Here is a 14,998-nt window from a genome sequence, read left to right on the forward strand (position 1 = left end):
TTTTTAGCTTGTAATCATCTGAGCTGAACAGGTTAGAAAGGACCTGCTGCCCAGGTGACTTTATCCATCTTCTGCAGGCGGCGCGCAGACTGAGTTATGAAAGGCGAGGGAGCTCGGCGGGGCGCCAGGACTTGCTTCACTGTTTATTTACACTCCCGTTTAACGAGCTTTATGATTCATAAGTCGGCGCTAACGGCCTTTATGGGACCAAATATTTATGTAAGTCAGACCTCTAGTCCTAAGTGAGGAAACGTTCTGAAACACACACATACAGATGCTGCACTGAAACCAAACGGGTCTGTTTTTGCCTGGGAGCTATTCCTCATTATAAGCATGTGGCCCCAAAACACCTCAAAGCAGACAGCTGAGATTAGCTACTGATAAATGGCTAGAATACAAACTCTGTGTGATGCGTGGGTACGGTGGAAAAGGGTAGACGGGGGGGTTTCTGAAGCAGAACTGAGGAACAATAGAGACAGTGTTGTAAATCCTTAAGAAGGATGAGCAGTGCATGCAGCAGGGGCCGATTGGGACTGAAGTCAGGCCTCGGTTTTATGAGGAGAGGAAAGAATAGAATGATGGAGTTACGCACTGAGAGAGTGATGATGCTGCTGTCTTCACTGGTGGCTTCGTAATTAGCTCAGGAAGTTCTGGTTCTCATTATCACAGTTTATTCTTCTGGATCTCCACTGCACAAGATGATGACATATACAGGGGTAGATTTAAAAATTTAGGGGTCCAAGCAAACTGGACTGGCCTCTGCAAAACTCCTTTACTCTTTCTCTAATTATTAAATGTTAAAACAATTTAATGGAAATAAATACCAAGAACCTAGAAATAAATCTGACACTAATTAAATGGCTTTTTGAACTAAATAACGGTGGGCACATATCAGAAATGGTGAGCCGAGCTTCAGACTGACTCAAATCAGACCTAATTCTCAAAAAACACTTGTCTTACATTTGAGACTCAAGTCTTTTCTCTAATCTTTCTCTGATATAATCAGGAGTGTTTGAATGCTGGTATAAGCTAAAAATCACAACTCTGACATACAACACACTGCATAGTTCACCGTGGAAGGATGCATTTAATGTATTAGCTAGGGATGGCTATTGACCAAATAATAAATGTATTATTTTACCAGTAAATCTGTTTTTAAAAATTCAGAGTTTCAAAAATGGAATAAATAAATCTTATTACACCTGGCCTTAATTTACAAAGTACTGTGGGTCGGTATTCTTCTTTTAAATCCACCGAGTTCGAACGCAGTTGGCACAAAGATATTCAGGTGGAAACACTAAGAACCAAAAATATCAAACCGTTTAATAAAACTTGAAAGTTCATTAGGTCAGTTTTCTTGCTGGAGAAAGAAAGAGGCAACAATGGAGATGAGGGGAAAGAAAAGAAGATGATCAAAAACATGATGATATTCTGTCATCCAGATTTGCCTCCTCCAGGCATTGAAAGGAGACTGTTTAGACATTTTAGCTCACGGTTGTCAGGTTTGCATTAGACATGTGAGAGGGGTCCTTCTTCGCTGCCTCGCTGCAGCCTGGGATGGGGATGAGACCCTTTGGCTTGATCTAAAACAGACAAAACGCTAGATTTATCTATGTTTTACTGTTATCACCTACTATACTTATTCTTCTAAGTATTTGTACTTCAGTGTTTGTTATATTTTAAGTTGTAAGGTGGAATATATAAAGCAGTTAATGTCAAAATGGTTATATTTTTTAAGACTATGTTGTATTTCAGTTTATTTTCTGAGAGCTTTGAATAAATGTGAAGTTTTCTGTTTTCTTTCATTAAAGCTGAAGAGATTAAAATTAGGAATATAGTGACTATGCTGGATGTTTTTTGGCAAGTAAAGTTATGCATTTGTATTTAGACTTTTTATGAGATTTATTTCTTGGAGATAAATCTAAAATAGAAACCCAGTGGTGCAAATATTGCTGTGCCTACGATTGTGCTTTGCAAAGTTATACATACTCATTTAACTCTGCCACATTTTGTCACATTATGACCATAAACTTTCATGTATTTTATTAGGATTTTATGAAGCAGAGCAGGGCAAAAATGAATTTCTTGGTTTGCAGAAAAATCCTAGAAGAAAATCTGTAAGAAATTATAAAAGTTCAAGAAAAAAGATGTGTTAATCTCTTCGGAAATTGCTTGTAAGTGCTTAGCTTCTTCATGTCATTTCTGCATAAAACTGTTGCAAATTTAACTGTTCGGTTTTTAACTCTATGTTGCCTAATAGCATAAATAATAATTTTAACATGTGAGAAGTTATAGTTTTTATTTGTATTTTGTGTAAAACAACTGCTACATTGAAAAGCTGCAAAAGATTGAGACCAGTTAGGTTCCACTGTCTGGTTTTTATCATAAAACGCTCAACTTTCAGCAGCTATCGTTGAAAATGTTAATGACTCTGCTCCTGTCCCAGATTTTATTTAAACCAACAGTAGAGTTATTTACAAGAAGGGTAAACTGACTCCAGCTCTGTCTTTGGTGATGTGGAATGTGTTGATTTGAGTTGCAGTGTTGCTTAATCTTCTCCAGGCCTGTGTTTTATAACCTTTCAGAGCCCTTTGTAATCCTTTAATAACACCACAGCAGAGGCCTCTTTATAGCTTTAATCATGATGGTCTGGGTCAATCCACTTAGCACTGTTACCCCACATCACTTCCTTCCTTTTTCACCTATAATAATCAACAGACTTAAAAAACATGTCTTCTCCTCTTTTCAAGTTTTCCTTTTACCCACAAATTAATAAAAAACTTGATGAATGTATAACATTCACCACCTGGAAACTGAAAAATATATCGTTAAACTGGGAGATTAATGCTACAGCAAACTAGGAAATATCAAATTATTGTATCATTGTTTTTTACAGAACACTCACAGAGTACCGATGAAACTCTGTTTGATTCAAAATAAATGGGGCAACATCATTGTAAATTTTGCTTCAATCAGTGGAGGTTTTTAATTGTATGCTCCCACTGCCCTTAAGATGTAACACCAATACTCTACAATTAATTTATTTAGGTGTGTTGGTTTTGCTGAAACAATGTATCTGTTACTGGCATTAACAAAAAATACCGTATCTTTACTCGTCCACGTTCATTTTAAAGGACACATTTCAGCATAGTTTTAGTGCCAGAAAACCTATAAATCATGACAGGACTAACGTTAATTAATCACACTCTGCCTTTTGGCTGTTTTCAAAACCTCTTAAGTTATTTTCTGACACAAGGAGAGCCTTTATATGCTGACTTTTACAAAAAGGGATCTGTGCTCCATATTTTATGGAAAAGCAGAGTGCAAAGGGCTGTTGTTGTAGTTGATTATAATAAAAATTAGATTAAAAAAAGCTCTCTAATAAGAATATGCCAAATCAGTGTGGAGCCACAGCCAAACAGCAAACCAACACACACAAAAGCCAGGTTAGAGAGCAGGGTGTGGTAAGGATTAAACTGTCAGACAGATGTAGGAATGAAGTTGTAGTAGATCCAGCTGTTTGCTTCTCCTATTATTCTCTCATTTATAGTCTTATCAAGAGGTATTCAGAATGATTACTCAGACAAATGTCAGCTTAATAACTTGCAAATGTTTATCTTAAAAATCTATGTTTGCAGAAGCCATTCCCTGTCAAAGATACATGTATATATGTGTACACCTCGTTATGCTCAAGGTAGAAAACTGTTTCATCAGCATATATTAGTCATTTAAGAATAGGCATTTTGTCAATATCAACTCCCAGTCTGATACTTTAACAGTAAGTAGAACCATATCTTCAAGGTGAGTATGTTCCTTACTTCCAAATGAACTATCAAAATGCATTCAGCCAAAAAAAACTCCCTAAGCAATAAAACTTATACCTTTAACACAGAAGTTACTCCCAGAGCTGCCTATACTGACCATCCAGAAAGGAAAACCGTGCACCTAAAAACAACAACCAACTCCAAACATCTCAATCAGTCTGTCAATCTCTTTGTCTGTTGAGACTCATCATGTCTCCATGTCAGAGGATTAGTTGGTCTATTGGAGTCGAGGCTCCTTACTCCTATGGTCTATAAGCTCTTTTTCTTTACACCTCAACAGAGCTCATCTTACCAGGAGCTGAAATTCCCCTTATAATGAGTTTCCTTGGCTTCTACCTGATATCAACTACTCCATTTCTCTGCCGGTTTTCCCTCATGGTTCATGGTCAGTGACATTTATGAGGAAAAAGCATGTACATCTGTATTTTGTTAAGTACGTGTTTATTCAATAAGTAAGGTTTAAAAAGAGACTGAAAAGAAGAGTCAGTGGGAAGAGATTTCAGTATTGGATGGATTATAGAACGTTGTGTTGTAATAATATTGTAGGACAATATTAAACAGGGAATTTGTTGTTATTTACCTCGAACAGATTCAGAAAGGGCAATTTTACATCAGAAGAAAATGAACAAGAGCTTAATTTTATCCAGGAAAGCACTTACCTCATGACTTCCAGAGACAAAAGCGCTGGCATCTAATGAAATGTCCTCTTCAGGATGTTAGTTTTGTAAAGTCTCCAGACAAATCACAAACAAGAGAGCCCTCTTTTGCCACCCCATACCCCCCTTGTGTCCACATTTACAGACATCATTCACACCCATCTCGTTCCAGTTATCGAGCCACAAAGGCTGAGAAGAAAGAAAAACAAATTCCAAGCAGCAGAAGAGATCTTACTTGTGGAGGACACGGTCAACCCTCAAGCACCAGACAATGAATACACCTTTAGTGATGTTCAGGCTTCGCAGGAATGCCATTAAGAACTTCTTGAGCTTCAACAAAAGTCTAAAGGCCAGTAAAGTTCAACTCTACTCACTTTTTTAAAGATATATCTGCTTTTTCTTTTCACTACCACCCTTTTATTGGTTTGTTCCTCCAAAATGCCAGCTTGAGTCTGAGTAACTCATCCAAATTTTTCATAACTCATTTGCAAAACTTGCCTTTAATTTGGAAAGATACATCAACAAGTGATTCTTTGATTAATAGATGTTCATTTGTAAACCCTTTCTTGTAAAACATGAACGTAGAATGCTTTGGGTGTGCTTTGAAATGTAATAAAAACTAATGAAGGGAGGATTCTGTGAAGAAAAACAGCCCTGTAACAGATAGTTTGCATATTTTAAAGCATCTAAGCATCATGGACACAAAAAAACATGAATGGCAAAGACTACCTTATAAAAGTTTAAATGAAAGTTTCTACAGTCATGGACAAATGTTCAAAAACTAACAGAAAGGTTTTGTACAAACCTTACTGCTTCAGCGTTGTGAGATCTAAGGTTCAAAAACTAGGGCTGCACAATATCTGAAAATATTTAATTGCGATACTATTGCTGAAAAAGGTCCCCAGCACCATGTAAGTTGTGGCTTCACAGCCACTTCACGGCCAAACATGTTATTCATACATAGAGTATGAATATTTGACATTAATATCTTAATGCTGGAAATATGGCATCAAAGCAGGTGTTAACAATATTGCAAACTCTGACTTCACATGACGACTACTATTCATTAGACTGAGCATGTAAGGATCTGCTCGTGGTTTTGAGTTTAAGTTTCTTGTTAGTTTCTCTGTGCTTCCCTGTTTATGTTCTTCAATTGCTGTTCATGTTAGACCAGGTTTATGACTTTTTATGTGTTTAGATGTTTATGTTCTTTAGCTTATCCCTTTGTTTACTTATTGTTAGATTCTCTGCTCATCTGTGTTAATCAGCCTCCCTCCTCCAGTTGCTTGCTTTCCTCTCTCACCAGCTGCTCCTGATTTCCCCCTGATTACCTCCCAGTGTTCACTGGCCCATTCTCTCCCGTACCGCAGTATTTATACTCTCTGGTTTTCATTGTTCTCCACTGGTTCCTCCTGTTTGCTACTTGTTTTCTACCTGCTCCATGTTTGTCACCTTACCTGCGTTTCCTGTGTTAGCCTTGAAAGTCTGATTATTACAAATATTAAAGACGGTCTTACTCACCTCGTGGCTCCTTCACCCTTGTCTACATGTTGGTCCAACAAACGTTTTTATGACAGAGCAGCTCTATTCAAAAGTAAACATTTCATTAGTTTCAAAGCATTTATTGAGAAATACATCAAGTTTATGCAAAACATGAATATTTACAGTGTCAATCTTATAGCATTTTGTCAGATGAAAATACGTCAAATGTGTTAAATTGTCCATAAACGTCCAGGCTAAAATTGGTTTATATTTGGTGTGAAAGGGACTGTTTTAACAATGTGTTTGTTGACAATTATTTGATATCTAGACATACAGATGATATCTAGAATGATGAGCAGGAAAAAAATGGGAAAGGACCTGGATTTAAACTCAGGACCTCTAAGATAGTGTTTTACTTGCTAAGCTAATCAGTCATACTTATTGCAGTGCATAAATAATACGTGCAGGGATCTCTGTGTGTATTATTCATGGTTCTGTTGTCACTGAACAACTGATATTTTTTCGTTAATAAAAACAAACGGAACTTTTTCTCTGCTGATACTGAGAAGGCATTTTATTGTCAGACGTCAACTTGTAGTGGTTCTATGTTAAATATTCCATTTAAAAATACTTAAAAACATCTACAGCATGCTAAAGTCATCTTATTGGTGTGAGAAACATGCTCAAGGTAAAGGAATATTCGTTCTTCACAGGTATATTTTTACAAATAGTCATAAACTATTTCACTGTAAACAATGTAAAAGTTGATCAAACTTCTTCATAGAGTCCTCCCAGCTTATCCAGTCAAACGTCAGCTGATTTAGTCTGCATAAACACAGATAAACCATGCATTTGCCATTCAGTGTCTCGAAGTCTTACACACTGATTTTAAGGTAAATGTGGTCTTGTGTATAATGGTTTAAAGATGGTAAAATTATTGGTATTCCTGATAGTAACCTAATCGCATAGTTTAAATATGCCAGTTGGCTTTTTAAATCTTTTCCAGACCTGTGCTTGGTCTGTATCTGTGCCTTTTGGCAATATTATTTAGTTCTTCTGGTTTGAAGGTAATTACCTCACGTAGCACATATTTCTCAAACTGGTAAACATTTTTTCTCTGATTTTCTCCCAGTTGTTTTGCTTCTCCAGATCTGTTCTTTAGTACCTTTATTTTTGCTTCCCATGCATATCACCTCATTCCATCAGCTCTCCAACATACAGCTCTGTTTTCTTCTATCAGTGCCTCCATCTGAGCGCTGTCTCTCTGATCACTTGTACATACTGATCCCTGCAGGTACATTGGAGATAGACAACGCCTAATTTTGTTCCCACTAATTTTAATTTTGGGCTGAAAATAATGCAGTTGTTTAGGTTGAACCTTAGCCAGAAAATACAAATGAACAAATTAAAATGTCCTAACCAACCAGCTCCTTTCCTTTGTGGCATCTGATCTCAATTATCATCCCAGGAAACTTTTCATAAACATTTACAGTTTTTATTCCCCAGCCTTCCTCTCTCTATCTTACACTGGCTTGTCCATTTCTTTCTGTCTGACTCGTTTCCATCAGTTTGTCATTCCTCTCATCTTATCAACATATCTACATAGCTGATAAGTGTAACAAACCAGCTCTGATTAGTGCAGATAACAGAGTTAACAGTGCTCCATCTTTCAACCCCTCACAGCTTGTAAAGCACATCAAATGACTTTTAGATGAGAGTTATGGTCCTCTTACAGGGAGCGCAGGGTCAGTCTCTGGGAGTTGGCATGTGTTTTAGTTAAGGGATGGTTGGATTATGGCTAGATTATGTTCTGACAGCTGAGGTGCTGCTGTACTGGAGGTAGCTGTGTTTCATCATGCTCAGACACTTAGTACTTTTGCTATCAGCAACAATTTGTTTTTTGGAAAAATGCTGTGTTGTAAGTAAAGATCCAACATCTTAAATAAGAACGTGAAAGTTTTAAAAACAGTAAATTATTTTGAAGTATCGAGGTTCTGCAGTCAAATTGGATTGTTTTCCATTTCTGCAATATAAGCTTAGATACAGTTATTTTAAAATATATGTATTTTGAATATTGATAGAGAATGTGCTTCACTGAGATGTGATTATTGCTGTTGCCTCTGTGTGTGTTTTCCTCAGAGACTCTGGTTTCGGGGTACTTATTAAAGTATTATTAAAGTGTTATTAAAAATAATCTGTGATTCCTCTGTACAAGTTGTGCTAAACTACAGTATCTGAAGTTTTCATTTTCTCCCTATTTGTGTTAATTGTGGTTCTGTATCCCGTTGAGTCCATCAACCTTTTCAAAAGATGACAGATTATGAACCCTGATGAAATCAAAATATCTAAGAGCAACCTTCTGCTGACAAATTTTTATTGGGGGTACCATAACCACATTTGCCTGCAGTAGACTGAGAGCAGATTGCAGCACATGGGTGGAAAGAAACATCATATGGACAAAGAAAATAGGAAAACTGCAACAGTGGAAGAAAACTCAATTTTTATTTCTGGGAAAAGTTGGGTAAGAAAAGAGGAAAACAGCAAAAGCACAAATGTGGTAAAATGACCAGTATCCACGTTATGTGACCTCATTCTAAATTCTGTATTTTAAATTTAAAAATCTATTTAGTTTTTAAATATTCATTAGATTTTAGTTTTTTTCAACGTAACTCTATGTGTTTCAATGCAAACTAGCTACATCAAGGTTGAAATTGGAAATTACTGCTGGAAAACCAGGAGTTTTTAAATTATATTTTATGGATTATGACACAGAATTTATTTATGTTTTTTCCACACACTCATACATTACGAAAACAATTTAAATGCATTAAAATATGTTTTGCAACTGTTTCACATGATTCAAAACAAATAATAATAATTTTAAAAAAACAATTAAAAAAGGAAATTAACTTAATGGTGTGTAAATTGAGTCCAGCAATTACATTTTAATAAGCAGCATAGTGTTTACAAAAACAGCTTGAAAAAATTTAATCCACAGATATGACTTAATTCCTTTGATGCCAATCCAATTTATGAGTTGGACTCAGTGTGTGTTCATGTGTAAAGAGTCCTATCATTAATGCATTTCCTAAATACACATAAAAATAAACACCTTAAATGCATGCATGCCTAATGTCAACACATATCTCCGTACATTCAGAATAACCCTACCGCTCACTCACCAAAAAAAGGCATATCATTTGCAATAAATAGTCCCACAGTGGGAGCAATTGCTTATTTTCACAGCTGCAATATCCTTGTTTAAACATTGAGATACTGCTGTGCTAAAAGCTTGCCAGGATGGCGTGTTTTTACGTTTAGAGGAAGAGAATTAACTCATCCTGTCATACAAAGAAAACAAGTAAAGTGAGTTCCATTTTCAGAACCAGCAGGGGATCACTCAGTCTCCCCAGGCCTCACACAGACACGCTGGAGTTAATGGTATTAGTGGTTTATCCCACCTCTTTGGAAGGTCTTAAGGCAAATTACTGTTAACAACACCAGGAAGCTGTCAAATTAAAATACGATGTAAATATAAAATATAAACATTTTGATCAACCTAAGGGTAGAGTGACAAAAAGGAAGGATGTTAGCTGAGGAAAAATATGTTTGTTTCATATTTATTTTAGAGCAACATTACAAAAATCTGAAGTCAATCCTGTTTTCATACTTTGCCATTAAAGGGGCCAAAATTGCTGTAATATTTTACATTTTCGGTCCGGATAGTTGCCTTCTTAAGGTCTTTTAAAGTTTTTACTCAGGACTTCATCTTATCAGTCCGGTCTCAGTCCATTTTCAGAGGAATGTTTTTAATTTGTTAAACTGGTTAATCCTGGCCTATGAGTCATGTAGGCATATAAGACTATAACTAGAGGAAAACCAAGTGTCTACACATAACAATAGCAAAGGGGGTTTTAAGGTACTTTGTTACCAGCGGTCTGTCTTAAAGACACTATTAGTTCCCCTTTGTTCAGCTAAATCTGAAGAGAAGTCTTCTGTAAACCTAAATATTGCTCCTGCTGTTTTCAAATGGAGTTCCTTATAATAGCTCTAGGCTAACATTAGCATATTTATTTTCATTTATTTTTATTTTCAACATGACTACAATTTCGTTCAAAAACATATTTATGTGCAATTACAGTTACGCCTGGTTTATTTCTTCCATTTCTGTAATTAAGAACAGCATCTTGAAACAAAGTTGCACCTGAATGGCGCAGCGTGTAGTGTAGTGGCAGAGAGTGGGCATCATTTGCAGAGGCTATGAATCCTTGACACAGCTGTTCGGATTTTTGCTGCTGCATGTCCCCCCCCCCAACCCCTCTTCAGCTATTTGCTGAAAACCTTTCATATAGTAGATGATCATTCAGGTCTTGTGTCAAACCTTTGCTAGATTTTTTACCTGTTTCTAAAAGACAAGATTTTCACATACTCTTCACCTGTTTTAGAAAATGCATTTTTTTGCTCTCCATTTGACAACTTTCCTAATTTACATGGACAATGCTAATTTCCCAAAAATTTTTAGCACAGCCTTTTGTGTCAGTTTCAAGATCTGGTGTTCTTTGGAACCAATATTGCAAAATGTATTGCAATATTTAATTTGTATTAAATGAACTCAGGAATGCAGGAGAGTCCCTGCAAATGGAATAACTCAAACTCTGGTGACCTCAGGCAGTCTGCCTGCCACAAGGATGACTGATGCTCAGAGTACAGCTGGGGGTGAGATCCTGAAGCAAGACAGGAGAAACCTTTCAAAAAACCAGAAGGAGGAGCATAAAAGGCAAACGTAACTCTGGATGCGGGGGATGAATCAACCGGCAAGGCCGCTTGGATGTCTGGGTGACTGGCCAGGCCTCCAGAAGGTGACAGAAGGTGACAGGACAGATTGACGAGGTGACTCAGGAGTCTTGAAGACCAAATGGTAGAAAATACGGTATGTAAAGACAAAGCTGACTGACCTATTGTTACAGTTTACATGAATGACAAAAAGGGCAGATAGTAGAAAGCTGCTTCTCATTCAATGGACTTAATCAAGTTATCATTAGCAAGAGTGAACATCTCTAGAATCTGCTGTTTTTACAGTTTGCTGACCTGCAACATTCAGGTGGGATTTACGGCAAAGCTGAGGCGGAAGGACATCACTAGAAAAGATACTGTTGCTGCTGCCCATCAGTCTTTGACATGTTATAAGGGCTATCTAAGCTGTTTGAAATCCATTCTTCTTTGGAATGAAAAATGATTCATAAGAGTAAACCACTCAACACATATACTTATCTCCTGAAGACATTCATCAGAAAAGTCAGACCAGAAAAATAGTGAAAGAAATTGTATAAAACCCCAAAAGGTAAAGTGTCTACAGACCTCAGCCGAAATTCAACAACTGGTCAGAAATGAGTCTTTAAATGTTTTTATCCAAAATTTCAACCTAGGTGTTGAAAAGACATTTCTGACAATAATTATAAATGTCTAGAAAAACCATTAGAGCTATTCTTGATGTAGATTTTTTTCTTTATATGCATCGACATACAGTCCCCTTGCAAAAGTCTTCCAACTCTTTGATGTTTTTCAAATTTTGTTAAGTCACAGTTATAAGCTTAATTAGGATTTTGTGTTTATGCAGCAACCAGTGTTGCATAATTGTGAAATGGAGGTAAGAAAAGATACCTGGTTTTCAAAATATTTATAAATAAAAATCATAAATGTGTTTGTGTTCAGCCCACTCTACACTGATATAAGCTTAAATAAAACAAAAACCAGTGTAAACCACTGCCTTCAACAGTCACCTAATTAGTAAACAGTATACTCTAAGAATAAATCTAACTGTTCTGTGAATTACTAAAAGACAACATCTTGGCCAGATGAGACCAAAATTTTACTTTTTGAAATAAAAGCAGAACAAGGCATATGGAAAACTAGCAACGCTCATCTGGAAAACTCTTTAAAAACAAACTTTATAGAGAACTTAAACACACCTAATCCTCATCAGTCTGCAGTATTTCAAAATCGGTAAAACCAAACATTACAGTACAATCTAAACAAAGAAACAGGAATAAGATTATCATATTTTACAAATTCATTTACACAACCTATAATATAGTTTTCAAAATGAAACACACCATACAGTGTTGCTCAAAAGGTTACTTTTAAGTGAATAAATATAATACTATAAATAAATAAAAAACTGTAATTTGATTCATTAGGATTTGTACAATGAGATAACCAATGCTGAGTATATACAAAGAAACATAAATAGAAATTATTCACCAGAAATTCACCTTTTAACAGAAGGAATATTAAAATAAATTAATGATTTAATTGTGTTTACTTTAAAAACACAGGATTAGATGTAAACTGTAACATAATGCTAAACTAAAGTATTTTGAACAACTATAAAATAAGATACAATACAATAAATTATAAATACCATCTCAACCACTTTGTCACACATTAAACGTGAAATTTGTTTGTCACTCATTTCAGAAAGTGAAACTTTCTATTATAAAGAATCATTACACATAGAGTGAAATATTCCAAGCATTTAGTTTTTGTAATTCTGATTATTATGGCTTACAGATAATATAAACCTATAACCAGTGCCTAAGTAAATTTGAATATTATATAAAACCAATAAAAAACATTTCTAATATATATATGTTATTTAATGGTTATATAATGGCCTACACAGTCATGGGGAAGACTGTTGACTTAAGAAATGTTCAGAAGACAGTAATCAACATCCTCTGCATGCGGGATAAGTGATAAAAGGTCATTGCTAAATAATGTGGTTGTTCATAGAGTTTTGTATCCAAGTATTCTCATAGAAGGTTAAGTGAATGGAAAAAGTGAGATAGGAAGAAATACACTAGCAACAGGGATAATCACAGCCTTGAGAGGATTGTTAAGCAAAAATCTATTCAAAGATTTCAGGGAACTTCAAAAGGAATGGACTTGTGAAGCTCTGACTACGCACAGACGAATCCCACACATGGGCTACAAGCGCCTTACTTGGGGTAAGGAGAAAAATAACTGGACTGTTGCTCAGTGGTCCAAAGTCCTCTTTTCAGATGAAAGTAAAGTTTGCATTTCATTTGGAAACCGAGTCTGAAGGAAGAGTGGAGAGGCACAGAACCCACATTGCTTGAACTCCAAAGTGAAGTTTACACAATCAGTGATGGTTTGGGGTGCCATGTCATCTGCTGGTGTTGGTCCACTGTGCTTCCTGAAGTCCACATTCAACGCAGCCATCTACCAGGAAATTTTAGAGCACTTAGTGCTTCCTTCTGCTGACAAGCTTAATGGAAATGCTGGTTCAGTGACCATGGTGTTACTGTGCTTGATTGGCCAGCAAACTGGCCTGACCTGAACCCTATAGAGAATCTGTGGAGTTGTGAAGAGGAAGATGAGAGACACTGAACCCAACAATGCGGACATCCTGAAAGCCAATATCAAGGCTATCACCTATCAATATTAGGTGCATAGAAATAAATATTATTTTTAGAAACCTGACATTTTTGGTTAAAATATTCTTTTTATTGATTGTATGTAATATTGTAATTTTTCCAAGACACAAAATGTTGGGTTGTCATTATCTATGGACCATAATCAACATTACAAGAAATAAAGGCTTGAAATATTTCACTCTATGTGTAATGATTGTATATAATATATGGGTGTCATTGTGTAAAATGAATAAAAAATGTTTTTAAGATGTACCTGTACTCCAAAGGATTTGAAGCTTTAATTGTAGCACACTAACTGAGAGGGTTCAGTACTTTGTAGAAAGTGAATTAGAGAATGATGCTGAAACCTAAATTACAAACCATCTAAGACTAATGCCAAGACAAATACGTAAGAGACCATACATTTCCTCTGTCTTGATTTATGTGCTGATATAGCCATTGCTCCACCATCTGTCTGCTACATCATAACCATAGATGTAAACCTTCGCCAGTGACCCCAGACACTGGTTTTATGGACAGCCCTGTCCACATCTAGCCGACCCATCTGAAAATATCACCTCCAATTTGTGGGTCTGCAGGTAAGAAAACAGTATGAGCATGTATGGTGTTTGTTTGATGGACATTACGAGCCACAAGAGGTCAACCCCTATAAAAGCTGACCACAGAAAGACATAAAATAGAAGGTGAGAATGAGTAACATAACATGTTTCTATGTGGTAAGATGCTAATGGTAAATGTGTGTGCAGGCATACAGAGGAAGACAAGAACAAACAGAAAGTAAGAGGAAAAAAAGAAAAACTGAGTAAAGAAGTCCAATTAAATCCACCCCTTGTTTTTTTTTTGACAGATTTTCTCCCATACACATATTTCATTAACTTGAGAGCATCAGTACTTTGTTTTCTAGTCCACCCACATGTCCATAACATTTGCAGAACTGTGAAGTTTTGAATGACCCTTTATTTCTTTATGTGTTGCCCCTAAATAAGCCAGCCTTTCTGGTAATGTTAAAAAATGCCCTTCTGCAATTGGTTGGTTGGACCACTACACTCTCCTTTAGAATATATAAACTCAACTAGCACTTAATCTCTACATGAGAGACAACAGGGCAAAAAAAAAAAGAAAACGGGTCTAGGAAGTCTTTGCCAAACATCTTATTGTGCAAAAACATTATTTTGTTCCTGGTGAACTGATTTTTTCACATATTAGTTAGCATTGCCTAAGTTAGCAATTGCCTAAGTCATATTTTGGCTTATATGACTTTGGCAATTAGACTAAGAGGGTAGCGATATGACTGTTTCAGTCATTGGGCCTATAGTTCCTTCAAACACCTGGTTATGTCACTTCAGTGTATTTTGTTGGGATTTATTAAGGCAGACCAACACAATAAGCCATGCAAAAGTGTGAGGTGCAAAGTTTGGGGTTTCAAACGTTAAATATAACAAGCAGCACTGAAAAGTATGTTGGACAGGAAGAAAATTAATGAGGGAAGCAGCCAAAAGGCACATGGCAAAGGTGAAGAAGCTGAGATCTACAGCTTACATAGGAGAATTTAGGCTTAGACTCAACTAATCTGTCATCT

The sequence above is a fragment of the Girardinichthys multiradiatus genome, chromosome 5, assembly GCF_021462225.1.
Source record: "Girardinichthys multiradiatus isolate DD_20200921_A chromosome 5, DD_fGirMul_XY1, whole genome shotgun sequence".
NCBI lineage: Eukaryota > Metazoa > Chordata > Actinopteri > Cyprinodontiformes > Goodeidae > Girardinichthys > Girardinichthys multiradiatus.